The sequence below is a fragment of the Pholis gunnellus genome (assembly GCF_910591455.1).
Source record: "Pholis gunnellus genome assembly, chromosome: 20".
Taxonomy (NCBI): domain Eukaryota; kingdom Metazoa; phylum Chordata; class Actinopteri; order Perciformes; family Pholidae; genus Pholis; species Pholis gunnellus.
In genome coordinates this window covers 16,858,525-16,876,270 of record NC_136547.1, presented here as the reverse complement: position 1 = coordinate 16,876,270, position 17,746 = coordinate 16,858,525, and the positions used below count along the sequence as shown (strand labels likewise).

The 17,746-nt window shown below is 41.0% G+C and overlaps 1 pseudogene across 1 annotated transcript; it reads left to right on the top strand.

Annotated features, from left to right (window-relative positions):
- The first annotated feature begins 6,669 nt into the window (after window positions 1-6,669).
- LOC306712376 (myosin-7-like) lies at window positions 6,670-16,816 on the top strand (annotated as a pseudogene). The gene is made up of 36 exons (XR_013767719.1): window positions 6,670-6,873; window positions 6,970-7,113; window positions 7,217-7,373; window positions 7,478-7,505; window positions 7,595-7,891; window positions 8,142-8,205; window positions 8,301-8,399; window positions 8,483-8,586; window positions 8,665-8,803; window positions 8,897-9,015; window positions 9,098-9,247; window positions 9,326-9,496; window positions 9,588-9,897; window positions 10,009-10,079; window positions 10,166-10,371; window positions 10,642-10,765; window positions 10,852-10,988; window positions 11,081-11,336; window positions 11,429-11,671; window positions 12,015-12,191; window positions 12,271-12,416; window positions 12,507-12,597; window positions 12,694-13,083; window positions 13,406-13,532; window positions 13,650-13,768; window positions 13,860-14,056; window positions 14,161-14,344; window positions 14,447-14,612; window positions 14,703-14,827; window positions 14,944-15,252; window positions 15,345-15,548; window positions 15,663-15,959; window positions 16,037-16,141; window positions 16,235-16,330; window positions 16,432-16,566; window positions 16,704-16,816. The product of XR_013767719.1 is annotated as a myosin-7-like (transcript).
- The last annotated feature ends 930 nt before the right edge of the window (window positions 16,817-17,746 follow it).

Below are 17,746 nucleotides of genomic sequence, written 5' to 3'. Positions count from 1 at the left end.
AAAAAATAATCATTGCGAAGTAAGTCAAAAAAGTGAAAAAGGTCATAGTATGTTAAAGAAAAAAGTCATAGTTTAGTTAGTGGATGGTTTGAGGATGGCAGGTCTGAGGATTTAAAGGAGAAAACAGGACCTGGAGGAAGTGAGCAGGGGCTGGAGACATAACAGAAAGCCAGGCATCTACAGTACGTGTGATGGAGACGAGGACTGTACCAGTTAGAGCCACAAGATGGAGCCAGACGATTAGACAGAGCACAATACCAACCAACGCTCAAACTCACCATCTGATTTCCTGTCAGTAGTCCAAACTATTTGAATTATTAGAAACTGTGGTTCAAATGTTCACCTCTTGTTAACATGTTTGTGCATCAAACTGATACAAATGTCACAATTGTATTAATGAGAGCCCTTCAACGATTTAGGCTTGAAAGTAATCCGTGTCAAAGAACACACGATGCTTCATGCAGACGTTTACTGTTTAAACCACTTCATCACTCAGATGTACTGCAGTGGTGGAAATAGAGATTATCATTGATGTGACTCTAAACTTCCCCACTGAATATGTTTTTAAGATTATGTAGTGGAGAACGATAAACTCCATGTTGAATCCAATATAGGATTAAAACTGATGTTAGAGAAGACGTCATCAGATCAACGATCACCAATGAAGGATGAAACTCAAGTACTGATCATTTAAAATAAAAAATTGAATTTGTTAATTTAAAATATTCAAAAATCTACTAAAACATGGGACAAACTTTTTTCCATTTTATTTTAATTTTTTAAATTTTACAATAATTTCTACTAGTGTATTGTATTACATTGCTCTATTTTAGTTGCATATCATCTAACGCCAGAGACTTGGGATTAATAAAGAACAACCATAATCATATGAATCATATATAATATATACAAGCCCAGATATATTGAATTTAGCAAATTGTTGTTTTTATCTTTAAGTTATTTAGAAACTTGTGTGGGCAGCAGCGGCCTTTCCCTCTGCATATACAGTATATATACGTATATTTACGTTTAATATATTTACACGTGTGATATGAAGTGTTTATACATTTAACTACACTATATAAAACAGTAACATTTCCTCCACCTTAACCAACTAAATGCTATTTAGTGACAATGTTACAATAATATATCGCTCACAGATGCAATTTTACTGAATTATGACTACTTTTACTTTGATATTTTAAGTCAATATTTGCTAATAATATTACTTACGTATTCTTAAGTGACATGCAACACTTTTACTTGTAAGTATTTGGCTTACTGGTACCCCATTTGAATCAAACATTTACACTTTATTCTGGTAATGTTAGTACAGAAAGTGTTTCACACCCTCTGATACGTTACATAGAGGAAGATTCATTCTTCCCTCTATGAACCTTGCATTGTCAGATTCCAGTCATCTGACATGAATGTCTGTCAGCTAGCTGTCTGTCAGCAGACAAGGCATCACAGCAGGAGAGACGTGACGATGGTAAGACAGCTGAGAATCTCAACACAGATTGGTATGTTCCACCCTGTTACCAAAACAATGCCCTCAAGGTTAGAGCGTCGCTCTAAACATGAGGTATGGAGCTGTGAGAGTTAAAGTGCAGGGCAGGATGGTGTGTAGGTCGTCATACTTTCTCCAGCCAAACAAGACCACATTATCACCTTGTAGAGAGACTGCACACTTTCCCTAAAGCACTTGTCAGCTCTCTTGACCTTTACTTACTCAAGAATCAAATTAAGGACCTGTAGCGCTGAGCTCAGCACCTTGTTATTTACATCACGACGTGTTATAGTTCAGAAGCCAGCTTGAAATATCTTTTACGATTTGAATGAATACGTTCCTTTACCTACTACATTAGCAAGTAAAATGAATCTGTGAAAACAACACTTTTGATAACGTGGCTATTTCTGTAGCCCTGCTACCATGCCAGACTGAAATTTCTCAACAACTATTGGATGCATTGCCATGAACCTTTGGACAGAGAGTCCTGCTTTGCAGTCTAATATAATTTGTTGATTCTCTGGCTTTTCTTTGCGCTCCTCCATGAGGTTAAGATGAGTAGTTTTGAGATAATTGTCCCCACAACTGTTGGATGGATCGCCATGAAATTTGATATATTGACTGACTTTTCATCTTCATCTTCATCAGAATGCTAATTTGAATACTTCTGTTCATGACCAAAAAGCTGCAAAACTATCAGCATTCCCATTAACCTCAGCTGTACTTTGTGTTGTGCTCATTAGCAAATGTTCACTTGCTAAACTAAGATGGTGAACCGGGTCCACATTATACCTGACAAACACCTGACAATTACATCTACCTGTTCTGTTTTTTTAATGGAAACTACGGCAGTTAATGCCTCTTTCAGAGACAACCAATGCAGAGTCCAGCATAGAGCCCCCCCCCCCCCCTTCCCTTTGCTTCCTTTTTGCTTACATGTGGTAGACAGACATATCTGGTGGCCGACACAAAGAATAACAGGAGATCAAGACGATGTCAGAGAACAACTCTTCATACAACAGCTGAGAATGGGACTGCAGACAGGGAGAGCCTTGTGAAGGCTAATTAGATGATCTCAGTGTCAGGGCCTGAGGTGTGGGGCCTCAAACGTTGAAAGGGTCTTGTGATGCAATGCGGAGGTCTTGGAAGACTAGATGTCATCTCCTATTTTGTCTGAGACACATTTTCACCTTGTCGACAGCTTTACACGTCGCACGGTGCAGAAATAGCTGGTTTGATCCTTGTAGCTACTCCAGAATTCCATCACGTTCCACACTTTAACAAGTTAATCTTATACACCATGATGTAAAAGTCCCCTTTCTAATCCCTAATTGCTGGAGATAAAATGTATTTAAAGATAATTCAATTTATTCTGGGGCCACATGCTGTTAGTGGCATTGTCAAAAGATGGTTGTAGATTAAGTTTAGATCTCCGTTCAACAATAAAACCAAATTTAACAGCAGCTATGACTCCAGACAGCTGACTTTAGAGCTGTTGACAGAAATCAGTTTCATTTTGACCTTTGCTCACAAAAAGAAATTAAACCCTTTTCCTGAATTGCAAACACACACACACACACACACACACACACACACACACACAAACGCACACACGGACACAATGGTAAAGTCACTGCTGAGAGGGACAAACAAAGTGCTTTCCCTTGAGCTCAGTAGACGGAATCCCAAAAGAATTTCACAGGGTTATCTTTGTCCTCAAGGGTAAATAGAAGGAAACAATGCCAGGCCAACAAGAAGGAGTGTGGAGTTACACTGTGAAGTGGCAGTTAGTGCCAATATACAGGGTGGTGATCTGCTTGTTAAACAGCTGCGGTCATGATTTTCACACTAAACTATCATCGTTATATCAGCACGAAAAAAAGACAGCAAAAAACACTTAAGAAAAAATAAGAACGTAAGATGTTTGCAAAAACGCAATTTCATTTAAAAAAAAATAATTTGCAAATGAATTCATGGTGCAAGCACACAGGAAGGAAAACCTCCTTTCTTTTGGTCAAACAGTGTTATAATACACAGAACTGCCCACTACCAAAGAAGAAACTGATGTGTGTAGGTTTTGAAGCAGTGCTGTTTTATAATAGCAGTTTCATATTTGGTATGCTCCGGGGTGTGTGAGCGTGAGACAGAGCCAGTGTGAGGGTGTGAATCCAAGTTTGATATTATGTGTCACTGTACACTTGTGGGATGTGTTTCAGTGTGCCAAAGACATTTGTAGTGGCTTTGTGAGTGTCATGTGGTTCTCTGAGCTCAAGGACAAAATCAAGGAAACAATGTGCCATAAACACCTGTACTGTGGTTTGTTTTCAAGATAATGAGTTGGAAACCTTTTGACTGACTTACAGTAGTCACCAACAGTACTTGGGAGTCTGTAAATCGAAGAAAGATATTCAGCAATTTAGTGTTGTACTCATGTGTGTATGTTAAAGATAAAGCCAGCAGCCAGTTTGCTTTAGCCAAGTTCACACAACATTACTTTTAAAGGCATCAGCTCGCTGTACTGTTCAAACTACACAACTTGCTGTCTTGTAGTTGACTCGAATTCCTGTGGTTTGACCGTCGACAGAAGGTCACACTACAAGATCCGTCACCTGGAATCTCAGATGAGGTCTTCAACCGACCCCTCCGCGACCCCTCCGCCAGACTTTCCCTCAACCCGTGTCTTGCGCTCCAATTGGCTGTAGTTCCCCAACAGACTCCCTGACAGTTTCAGATAGCATGCTAGATATCTGGGATGCATCTACCAGCACCTCTAAAATTCACAAAAAACATGTTATATCTTGTTTAAAAATCTTGACTGTTTCCAGTCTTTATGCTAAACTAAGCTAAGCTAATTGTCTGCGTGCTGTAGCTCCATAGCGTATAGACATAAGAGTGGTATTGAACTTCTGGACATTCCAATTTCTTTTTATATTTACACTCTTTAACACTCTTTAAACAGAGCCCTTTTGTAACAAAAAAGAAAATACAATCCCACTATTATTTTAATCTCAGAACCCATCAGCAATCGGTCTGACGATGATTTAGTCTCTGGGAGCCACAGCCCAAATTTCTGGGGTTCACGGTGTAGCCAACGGCTATCCGGGCCAAGACTCATTCTTCCTTGCGCCAGTAAATTGTTAGTTAATTTGTTTACAGTCCGATTAGCAACCTGAGATGGGAGACGGGAGTTGGAGTTGAGACGACGTCTACAACCGGATTGTTTCTCAAGTAGCCAATTTACAAGTTGATTTTAAACCAATAACTATCAAAATCATTGACAGACGGTTCCTAGATTGCAATGCATTCCGCCTCTTTTGCTCTCCACACGGACTGTTTACCTGCATTCAACCAAAGCCTGCTCAAATGTGATTTGTCAATACTACTCGAACTAGAATGGAAACTGCTGCAGATTCGGCATTCATACGCAGAATTTTTGCTTAGGAACAATGACCAAGCTGCGGTATTTGACGCATTGGCGTAAGAATGTGTTGGACCATCATGTCGGCCTATAACATTGGTGGTGTCACTCTAACCAAATTCCTGATTAATCATGTATTTATTAGATTGACCTCTAATCTAATAAAGGCAGTTCACCCACAAAAAACAATACGACTATGACCCATGACATGTCTGTTAACCACCGGCCATCTGTCTATGTATCAACTTGAAAAAACAGACCGGGGCCCCTGCTACATATAAGAAGGCTCATGAAGCTTCATCGTGAGTGTTGACAGCAGAAGGACACAAGACAGCTGGGAATGACAGCCTCGGCGTTGCCCTTGATGTGGTGGGGAATGGTACGCAGGGTGTAGACAACCAACTGTCAAGACCTACAAGGTCTGAAGTTGAAAGTGTGAAGTTGTTAAAGTCAAAAGGGCTTGTGTGCTTCTTGAGGAGGTCTTCAGGTGGTCCATTCAACAAACACATGATTTAAGGATCTCCTCTGTTAACGCGAGAGTTATTACAAGCATTAACCCCGCTGTCATTTATGACGTGTACATGAGGGACGTGATAAGTGTTCTGCACGACCTCATTTGCATTTATTTACAGTATGGCCTCTGAAAGCAGACAGCTGTCATACTAGATCTTTTATTTTAGATGGGGGAGAGTCAGTGAGGTCCACTGGGAGGCAAACAAAGACCAGGAGAAGGAATCCAAGTCCAAAAATTCACAAGTTTATCTTTGTCCTCCAGGATAATAGAAGACAGACAATGCTATAGTCTGTAGACACACAGAAAGTGCTTATTATAGAAATGACAGACCAACATGTCACGCTGTTGTCTTTAGTTTAAACAAAATGTATATGGCAAAATGTTTAAAAGTGTAAGGAAGCTGACATTTCTATGTAATTAATATTACCACAAAATATTTTCCCTTGAGGAACAAACAGGGATTTATCCACATTTCTGACGATATGTAAAATGTGTAAGAAACATGGTTTATTATAATAAAAATGAAATCAACTTCATACATCAGCTGAATTATATTTATATCTTCTATAATTTAAAGAAATTTCAGTCACGTGAAGGACAAAATAGAAATAGATGCTGATCTAAGACCAGCTCATACGTTTAAATTCACTGGCCAATGGTTACATGAGTGCTATTGTCCACACCTTTATCTCCAAATACAGATCTTACGTTTTTTTATTAGCGTCCTTTGTTTTCTTGCTCTTCCCTCATAGGTTGGCTAGGTGCTGAAGCTCTGCCTCCTGGATGAATATAAAGAGGGGTTCAGAAAGAGGAGTAAGGACAGGAACACAGCACCTGCAGGTAAGTATACATACATTTTACTCCTGACTTAAATATCCTGTCACATATTGAAAACACATTGTGACCTCTTCGTTGTTTCTATCTAGAGACACACAACACCAAACTTTTCAAGAGGGAAAGGAAAGTGAAACAGGTAAATAGCTCCATTACTGTCTGTTTTTCCAAATAAAAACTAAATATGAAAATGTATAGACCCAAAATAACATGAGTAAACATTCGGAAGCACCTCTGAATTATATGAAAATGCCTTTCATCAAACTGACTTTAAAAAATAAACAATTAACACAGCTTATATTATGCATAGAAATGCATTCAATCAGAAACTTGATCCAGGGACCATGCAATCGAAACGCTTTCAAACCATGTTCTTGGTTCACAGCTTTCACGATGTCATGCGACGCCCTCATGGCGGAATTTGGGGCTGCCGCTTCCTTCCTGAGAAAGTCAGATAAGGAGCGTCTGGAGGCCCAGACCCGATCCTTTGACATTAAGAAGGAGTGTTTTGTGCCTGATCCTGAGGTGGAGTATGTTAAAGCCTTAGTTACCTCCAGAGATGGCAACAAAGTCACCGTTGACACCGAGTTTGGAAAAGTAATTATGTGTGATATTAACACTGTGTACACTGTGACCTTTGATGACTTTTACAGCAAATCTAATTGAAATGTTCTCTATGGTAAATATTTTCAGACTACAACCCATAAGGAGGAAGATGTCCACCCTCAGAACCCGCCAAAGTTTGATAAAATTGAGGACATGGCGATGTTCACCTTCCTCCATGAACCTGCTGTGCTGTTTAACCTCAAAGAGCGTTATGCAGCATGGATGATCTACGTATGTAATGAACGCAGATTCACCTTTTTTTTTCCTCTGCATGAAATCTTCAGTCCAAATAAATAGACTATAAATAAATAGTTTTATGTGTGTTTGTCCACAGACCTACTCAGGGCTGTTCTGTGTGACCGTCAACCCCTACAAGGCGCTGCCAGTGTACAATCAGGCGGTGGTCAACGCCTACAGAGGAAAGAAGAGGAGTGAAGCTCCCCCTCACATCTACTCCATCTCTGACAATGCCTACCAATACATGCTGTCAGGTATGTTCAGCTCTTTTTATATGTCATCTCTGATGCAGCACTTTACGATCTCTAACACCATCCAGACATTCAAAGATAACTGAACATTGTCTTTAATCTTGCAGACAGAGAAAACCAGTCCGTCCTTATCACGTACGTTTTTCATGAAAGTGTCATCTCATTCCAATTTGAAGAGTTTGTTTTATCTCTTTGACACAGTTCATGTTTGTATTAATCCGCAGTGGAGAATCTGGTGCAGGAAAGACTGTGAACACTAAAAGAGTCATCCAGTACTTTGCCAGCATTGCAGCTGTTTCTGGCAAGAAGGATGCTGCTCAGGAGAAAAAGGTTGGTTTGATTATTATACATATTAAGACTCTTTTTTATTTTATGATCACATAATATTACATTTTGTGGCCTAAAATGTGCATCTATTAAATCTGCAGGGTACGCTGGAGGATCAAATCATCCAGGCCAACCCTGCTCTGGAGGCCTTTGGAAATGCCAAGACCATCAGAAATGACAATTCCTCCAGATTTGTGAGTTTCCTTATTACTTATTTTATTGAATAGGACCTGCTATTGTGCCCATCAGCTCCCCAAACCCAGATTTCCTCTCCGGCTACTGTTGATGCTTCAATCTCAACACAGCTCACGGTTGAGTTCCCAAACACCAGTTTTTGGAGAAAATGAGGGTATTTCGGGGCACTAAAACAAAATCTGTGACTTTTTCCTGAAGTTACATTTTTGTAATGGTCCAATCAAATTGTCTTTTTCTTGCTTCTCACAGGGTAAATTTATTCGAATCCACTTCGGTGTCAGTGGAAAGTTGGCTTCTGCTGACATTGAGACATGTAAGCAGAGTGTGACATGAACGTCTCCATTGTGCAATACAATACCCTGGGAGGTTGTGCACTATAACAGATCATATCATTGTCATATTTGTCAGATCTGCTGGAGAAGTCCCGTGTGACTTTTCAGCTCAAGGCTGAAAGAGACTATCACATCTTCTACCAGATTCTGTCCCAAAAGAAACCAGAACTGCTGGGTGAGTGCTGGATGAACCATATAATATATTTGAACCTAAAGAAATGCCACATACACCCATAAACTGAAACTTTTCTTTGACAGATATGATGCTAATCACCAACAACCCCTATGACTACTCCTTCATCTCCCAAGGAGAGACAACTGTAGCCTCTATTGATGATGGAGACGAGCTGATGGCTACTGATGTAAGAAACAGAGTGCATGTTAAAAACTCCAAACATGAAGTTTCACAACTAACTCAGATGTAATTTTTGTTGTTTAAGGAAGCTTTTGATGTCCTGGGCTTCACCCAAGAGGAGAAGAATGGCATATACAAGATGACTGGTGCCGTCATGCATTATGGTAACATGAAGTTCAAACAGAAGCAGAGGGAAGAGCAAGCAGAGCCTGACGGCACAGAGGGTAAAAGATCATTAGGACAATATAGAAGAGTTTATTACTTTTTGGATACAAAACAATGTAATTTATGCTTCTCCTAAACACAATCCATTACAGATACAGACAAAGTTGCATATCTGATGGGTTTGAACTCTGCTGACCTCATCAAGGGCCTTTGTCACCCAAGAGTGAAAGTAGGCAACGAGTGGGTCACCAAAGGTCAAAGTGTGCAGCAAGTAAGGCACTCTACTGAAATCCATTTCTGAAGAATAAAGTGAGTTTAAATTTCATTGTAATTGATTTTATGCAATTATCTAGGTGAACTACTCCATCGGTGCACTGGCCAAATCAGTGTACGAGAAAATGTTCTTGTGGATGGTGGTGAGAATCAACCAAAATCTGGATACCAAGCAACCTCGTCAGCACTTTATTGGTGTGCTGGACATTGCTGGATTTGAGATCTTTGATGTGAGTATAGAATGTTTTATTGAGACTTGAGTACAAAATAAACTTTTACTAACTTCTCTCTTTGAATGCTCTTCCTAGTTCAACACATTTGAGCAACTGTGCATTAACTACACTAATGAGAAGCTGCAGCAGTTCTTCAACCACCACATGTTTGTGCTGGAACAAGAAGAGTACAAGAAAGAGGGCATTGTGTGGGAGTTCATTGACTTCGGTATGGACCTGGCAGCCTGCATTGAACTCATTGAGAAGGTTGGTGCCGTGTTAAATTAGATTTCACATTTCCTGTAACAAGCAAAAGCTAGTCTTTTGAACAGGCTTAATAATCAATTTCTTCCTTCAGCCCATGGGCATCATGTCCATCCTTGAAGAGGAGTGCATGTTCCCCAAAGCCAGTGATGCAACATTTAAAGCCAAACTGTACGACAACCATCTGGGTAAAAGTCCCAACTTCCAGAAGCCCAGGGTAATTAAGGGGAGACCAGAGTCTCATTTCTCCCTGGTTCACTATGCTGGTACTGTTGATTACAATATCGGTAACTGGCTGGTGAAGAACAAGGACCCACTGAATGAGACCGTGGTCGGACTGTTTCAGAAGTCCAGCCTGAAGTTACTGGCTGTCCTGTTTGCTGGGTATGCTAGTGCAGATTCAGGTAAGGGGTCTTTGACCACACTGATTATTCATCCTTGAATTGTTCAGATTATCAACAAAGAAGAAAATGACAATCACACCTTTTATATCTACAACTTCTATAAAACCCAAGATGCAGGAAGCAAGGGAAAGGGAACAAAGAAGAAAGGTTCTTCCTTCCAGACTGTATCTGCACTGCATAGGGTAAAATATGGCTTTAAAATAAGGTTTGGTATATGTCCAATATTTAGTATATGGGACCTGCTCATATTCATTGTCTTCATTTACAGGAGAACTTGAACAAACTGATGACCAATCTCAGGTCAACTCACCCCCACTTTGTACGCTGCATCATCCCCAACGAGACCAAGACTCCTGGGGCGATGGAGAATCCTCTAGTCATGCACCAGCTGCGCTGTAACGGTGTGCTGGAAGGCATAAGGATCTGCAGGAAGGGATTCCCCAATAGGATCCTGTATGGAGACTTCAAACAAAGGCAAGAAAAACAATGATTATTGATTGCTCTTTCACAAATCTTGCAATGCACTTGGACACAACATCAGTGATGTAACCTGGTGTCATCGGGCACTTCGGGTCTGACACCCTCACCTGGGCGACCAGGCCGGGATTGAACAGGCCCTACCTTGTGTAGGTATTGTGCGTGGTCTATGAATATTTTATTCAAAGGCATTGTTGGCATTGTTGCTGTAATTTTTTTGCAAATCCATTCAATTATTTTAATTATTTTATGGTTCTACCATTTCAGATATCGCATTCTAAACCCTAACGCCATCCCTGATGGACAGTTCATTGACAATAAGAAAGGAGCAGAAAAACTTTTGGGCTCTTTGGATATTGATCATGAGCAGTACAAACTGGGACACACAAAGGTTTGTTCTGTTTACAAATAAGAGGGTTCAATGTTGGGATAAATAATTGTGCCGGGAGAGGTTATGAAAAACTCTTTAAATTTCAGGTGTTCTTCAAAGCTGGTCTGCTTGGTATTCTTGAGGAGATGAGAGACGATCGACTCTCTCTCATCATTACAGGAATTCAAGCGAGATCCAGAGGAGTACTCGCCAGACTTGAGTTCCAGAAAATTGTTGAGCGCAGGTCAGTGCTTTACTTTTAACATTTACTGTAAAAAATAAAATACCAGAGAGGGTACATAAAAATAGATTCTAGCTAAATGAAGTTGTCTACAGGGATTCCTTACTGGTGATCCAGTGGAACGTGCGGGCCTTCATGGGTGTCAAGAATTGGCCCTGGATGAAGATGTACTTCAAGATCAAACCTCTGCTAAAATCAGCTGAGTCTGAGAAGGAGATGGCAAACATGAAGGAGGAGTTTACGAAGCTCAAAGAGGCTTTTGCTAAATCTGAAGCTCGCAAGAAAGAGTTGGAGGAAAAAATGGTCACCCTTCTCCAAGAGAAGAACGACCTGCAGCTCCACATTCAAGCTGTAAGATGAGTCATTCAGTTTACCTAAAACTTACAACGATGTACCTACGGAAATGTGACAAATAACACATTTGTTAAATCCACTGTTTGCAGGAACAAGACAATCTCTCGGATGCTGAGGAGCGCTGTGAGGGTCTCATCAAGAGTAAGATCCAGCTTGAGGCCAAAACCAAAGAGCTAACAGAGAGACTGGAAGATGAAGAGGAGATGAATTCAGAGCTGACTGCCAAGAAGAGAAAGCTGGAGGACGAGAGTTCAGAACTCAAGAAGGACATCGATGATCTGGAGCTTACTCTGGCTAAAGTGGAAAAGGAAAAGCATGCCACAGAGAACAAGGTAATGAAAGCAGCCGGTTATAGGTTCGCAGTAGCAAACCTGTTCTGTAGAGTGAAATTTGGACCCAAAAGGAGAAATCGGACAGAGGTTTGCAAAGGTTCACAAGCAGCTTTACTTGAGAAATGGGTGGTGATAGATTGTGGTGGAACAGAGCAGACAGAGCCTTCCTGTTGAGGCTTTCAAGGGGTCTCAAATGTCAGTCAAGGGGATTAACAAGTTAGCCATCGACTTGGGTAAAAGTGGCCAAAAAAAAACCCAAAACGGTTTAAAGACTGGTGACATGAATTAATGAAGAATGTTTCTATATTCCTTATTTAACACCAACTGTGATCTGATTTCTAAGGTTAAAAACCTGACTGAAGAGATGGCAGCTTTGGATGAAATCATTGCTAAATTGACCAAAGAGAAGAAAGCTCTTCAGGAGGCTCATCAGCAAACACTGGATGACCTGCAGAGTGAGGAAGACAAAGTTAATGTTCTGACCAAGGCCAAAACCAAGCTGGAGCAGCAAGTTGATGATGTGAGTACAGCGGCATTTTCAACTAAATCTCAAGTTCTCCGGCTACAATTTACGGAGTAATGTTTGGCTTGTCTGTTAGCTTGAAGGATCATTGGAGCAAGAGAAGAAAATAAGGATGGATCTGGAAAGAGCCAAGAGAAAATTGGAAGGGGACTTAAAGTTAACCCAAGAAAATTTGATGGATTTGGAGAATGACAAGCAGCAGCTGGAGGAAAAACTCAAAAAGTAAAGCTAATCTTTTACAGTTGCAAACACAATACCCATTGTGCGAGAACAGATGATTACTCAAGTGAACACTTTTGTCTTTAAATGTAGGAAAGACTTTGAAATCAGCCAGCACCTAGGCAAGATTGAGGATGAACAAGCCATGAGTGCCCAACTCCAGAAGAAACTAAAGGAGTTGCAGGTAAATAAAAAAACAGGTCTCATTTGTTGCATTATCTTCTACCTATACATCTTCTTCCTACTTAAACTTTATAATCATTTGATGAATTTCATCAAGGCTCGCATTGAAGAGCTGGAGGAAGAACTGGAGGCAGAGCGAGCTGCCCGGGCCAGGGTGGAGAAACAGAGGGCTGACTTGGCCAGAGAGCTGGAGGAGATCAGTGAGAGGCTGGAGGAGGCCGGAGGAGCCACTACTGCCCAGATCGAGATGAACAAGAAGAGGGAGGCAGAGTTTCAGAAGATGCGCAGAGACCTCGAAGAGGCCACTCTCCAGCATGAATCCACTGCTGCTGCATTTAGAAAGAAAAACGCAGACTGCGTGGCTGACCTGGGAGAGCAGATTGACAACCTGCAAAGAGTCAAACAGAAGCTGGAGAAAGAAAAGAGCGAGCTCAAACTGGAGCTGGATGATGTGGTGTCTAACATGGAGCACGTTGTCAAAGTTAAAGTAAGACATTGAACGCACTCTTTCACATTTTGTGAAATATGCTGTATTTGCATTCTTACAGAGAGTTAGATGAGAAGAAATTCATTGGGCAGAGCCAGGCTAGCGGTTTCCCCCTGTTTGCAGTCTTTGTGCTAAGCTAAGCAAATATATTGGTAAAGGTATATAAAGGTATTGATGTTCTCATCTAACACTCAGTAGGCTAATTAGCGGATTTCCCGAAATGTTAAACTAGCCTATGTCTTTAATACATGATATACAGAAAATGATTCTTGGGTTGTATACATTCTATGATTTACATATTAATATGAATTATTTAACTTAGACCAACATGGAGAAAATGTGTCGCTCTCTGGAAGATCAAATGACTGAATACAAGACGAAATCAGAGGAAGGCCAGCGTACCATCAATGACTTAACAATGCAAAAAGCAAAGCTTCAAACTGAAAATGGTAACCACTTTAACATATACAGTACTTCATTTTTACTGTTGCCGAAACATGCCCAGACTATTAGTGCATGCAGACGCTGCAGCTTGATGTGGGGACTTACAAATCTTTATTTTACAGGTGAGTTTGCCAGGCAGCTGGAGGAGAAGACTTGCTTCGTCTCTCAGCTGACCAGAGGGAAGCAGTCTTTCACTCAGCAGGTTGAGGACCTCAAGAGACAACTAGAGGAGGAAGTCAAGGTACAGTCGTTCTATAAGAACTTATGCTTTCAAAATACAGCGCCCGATGTCTCCCGGCAAAATGACTTTACCTTGTGTTTCTTTATCAAAGGCCAAGAATGCGCTTGCACATGCAGTGCAGTCTTCTCGCCATGACTGTGATTTGTTGAGGGAGCAATTTGAGGAGGAGCAGGAGGCCAAAGCTGAGCTCCAACGCGGCATGTCCAAGGCAAACTCTGAGGTGGCTCAGTGGAGGACCAAGTACGAAACCGATGCCATCCAGAGAACAGAGGAGCTGGAAGAAGCAAAGTAAGAATTCAGTAGACCCATCTCGAGACAGTTCCTAAATTTCACTATGATATTACCATTTTATCTGAGTGGTAATAATTTGATATTTTCGATTTTGCTATTAGGAAAAAGTTAGCTCAACGCTTACAGGATGCGGAAGAAGCTGTTGAAGCTGCTAATTCTAAAGGTTCCTCCCTGGAGAAGACCAAGCACAGGCTTCAGGCTGAGATTGAGGACCTCATGGTGGATGTGGAGAGATCTAATGCTGCTGCTGCAGCTCTGGACAAGAAACAAAGAAACTTTGACAAGGTAATGACGTATAAAATGACAGGGACTCATTGCAGATATGTGCACTTAAGTACAGAATTAAATTCTGAATGTATAAATTGAGTGTTTGTATAATTGAATTAGGTCCTGGCTGAGTGGAAGCAGAAGTATGAGGAATCCCAGACTGAGCTGGAAGTTGCCCAGAAAGAGGCTCGTTCCCTCAGCACTGAGATCTTCAAACTGAAAAACTCTTATGAAGAATCTCTAGACCACCTGGAGACCATGAAACGAGAAAACAAGAATCTCCAAGGTAGGAAAACAAAGCAAAACATGATGTCCCTTTAAACATACAGTGGACAGGTTGGGCAAATAGTAAAATAAATGAATATACACAAAACAGAGGAAATATCTGACCTGACTGAGCAACTTGGTGAGGGAGGAAAGAGCATCCACGAGCTGGAGAAGATCCGTAAACTGCTGGAGCAGGAGAAGGCTGACATACAATCTGCTCTGGAGGAAGCTGAGGTGAACAAATATGAAATGTTGTGAAAAATGTACATGGCAGTTTTCCATCGATCAATTTGCTGGAATTACCTTTCTGATGCTTTAAAAGATATGCAGTGCTTTACTGCTTTTAACAGGGCTCCCTCGAGCATGAGGAGAGTAAGATCCTCCGAGCTCAGCTTGAGTTCAACCAGGTGAAGTCCGAAATTGAGCGGAAGCTGGCTGAGAAGGACGAGGAGATGGAGCAGGCCAAGCGTAACTATCAGAGGGTGGTGGACACTCTGCAGAGCTCTCTGGAGGCTGAGACTCGCAGCAGGAATGAGGCTCTCAGGGTGAAAAAGAAGATGGAGGGAGACCTCAATGAGATGGAGATCCAGCTGAGCGTGGCCAACAGACAGGCAGCCGAGGCCCAGAAGCAGCTCAAGGGAGTCCATGCTCACCTGAAGGTACTATAGAGGATATACATGTTTGCTTTCTTCTTTTAATTGTTGAAATAAAGGGTTTCAATTTAAAATAAAAAAAATATCTTTGTGAATAGGATGCACAGCTGCAGCTGGATGATGCTCTCCGTGCCAATGATGATCTGAAGGAGAACATTGCCATTGTGGAGAGACGTAACAACCTGCTGCAGGCTGAGCTTGATGAGCTGAGGACTGTGGTGGAGCAGTCCGAGAGAGCTCGTAAGCTGGCTGAGCAGGAGCTGCTGGATGTCAGCGAGAGGGTTCAGCTGCTGCACTCGCAGGTATTTGAAATCCTTATGTCATGGTATTTCAGTATATTTAAGTTGCACACTTCTTTTAATTGATTTTATCTTTTAGTTTAAAAGTGATCAGCGTGAAACTATGATTCTGTGCAGAACACCAGCCTGCTGAACCAGAAGAAGAAGCTTGAGGTCGACACAGCTCAGCTTCAGAATGAGGTGGATGAGGCGGTGCAGGAGTGCAGAAATGCGGAGGAGAAGGCGAAGAAGGCCATCACTGATGCTGCCATGATGGCAGAGGAGCTAAAGAAGGAACAGGACACCAGTTCTCACCTGGAGCGTATGAAGAAAAACATGGAACAAACCATCAAAGACCTGCAGCACCGTCTGGATGAAGCCGAGCAAATAGCCATGAAAGGTGGCAAGAAGCAGATCCAGAAGCTGGAGTCCAGGGTGAGTATTTCTAACTTCCACCTCACAGCACCAGCCTTCAATACAATAAAACTCCATCCATAACTGCTCTTTTCAAGGTGAAAGAGTTGGAAAATGAGGTGGACATGGAGCAAAAGAAAAGCAGTGAAGCAGTGAAAGGTATCCGTAAGTACGAGAGGCGCATCAAAGAGCTCATCTACCAGGTACGCGCTACAGACACAAAGATGATAAACATCCACCAAAAGATGAAAGGTTATGATTTAACAAGCAATATGTCTTATGTACTGATTCAACAGACGGAGGAAGACAAAAAGAATCTGAGTCGTCTGCAGGCCCTGGTGGATAAGCTGCAGCTGAAAGTTAAATCCTACAAGCGAAATGCAGAGGATGCTGTAAGCGAAAATACTCCTTTATTTACTGAAATGTGGTCCATTTGCCTCTTTACGAGTCAGCTCAATCACAATTTCCCATACTCTCATCTTGATTTGTTTAGGAGGAACAGTCCAATACAAATCTGGGCAAGTTGCGCAAGTTACAGCACGAGCTGGAGGAAGCAGAGGAGAGGGCTGACATCGCAGAGTCTCAGGTCAACAAGCTAAGAGCGAAGAGCCGTGACATTGGTGCTAAGGTCAGTAATTATTAAGAATAATGCAACTTTTAATTAGTAACTATCTTGGAATCATGCAAAGCAGAGTGAGTAACTTTAATGATTTGGCAGGAATTTTAAAAGAAATCTGATTTTATAACATTTTTTTCTTTGTACAGAAAACACATGAAGAGTGACGCCTTCAACAGGTTCTTCAAGGATAAACAGTAGTTTGATTGTAGTATTTTAGCTCCTTTATTCTCCATGCAACATGAGTTGAATAAAGAATAAATGAATGCACAACTTTGTTTATGTCCCATGTATTTTATAAATTGTGAATAACTACACTACAAAGAAAAAAAAAGCAAAGTAAAGACCTGCACTGTGAGTTAGTATCTCTTTAATAAAAACTCATGCAGCACCTCCCGACAACAGTGTTCAAACCAAAAGAGTTGCTTTTCATGTTTCGACATGAGAAGAGTGGAAGAGTTCAAACCTTTGCTCCTCGCTGCAAGTGGTTGAGACGCCTGATGGGACTTATTAAGCAGCACGAGTTGGTAAACACTATATGACCGTTTTGAGTCAGGAAAAGTCAAGCTGAATATCAAGAGTTGTTTATGATTGTTAACATCTTGCCTGCAAAAGGCTGCCCACAGTATTCACTCTATAATCAAGCTATTGCCAGGATGGTAGGTCACGTGACCCAAACAGTGTGGAATGAATCCTCACGGGTGGTGAGTTTTTCAGTTAATATTATTTCTCAACTACACTAAGCAACCACTAGATGGTCAAAGAGCTCCACTCACAAGAATGTGTCTCTCCGTGATAATGGAAATTACATCTTTTAATTTGAAGCAATATATCTGTCAAGTGTGGTGGTTAACAAGCATTAACAGGCTAAAAACATTTCTCAGAAGGATAAAATATATTATAATTGTGCATCAAGTCACCATTCAAAGCTACTCTGCACACACATACATCCCCCCAGGCTGTTCGATGCCACCATGATCCATGTTTGTTATTACATGAAAGCTGATACTGCTGCCATGGCATTCAGTAGATCCTATACAGCAGAGAGTGCAGCTTTACAGGTTTATTTAATGAGATGCACAGATGGAAGGAGCCTCAAATCTTTTTCTAACCAAAAGTAAATAAATAATAAAAAAGTACCTATTTAAACTTAATTTTTTTTTTTTTTAAACTTTAAATAGTTTTTATCTTA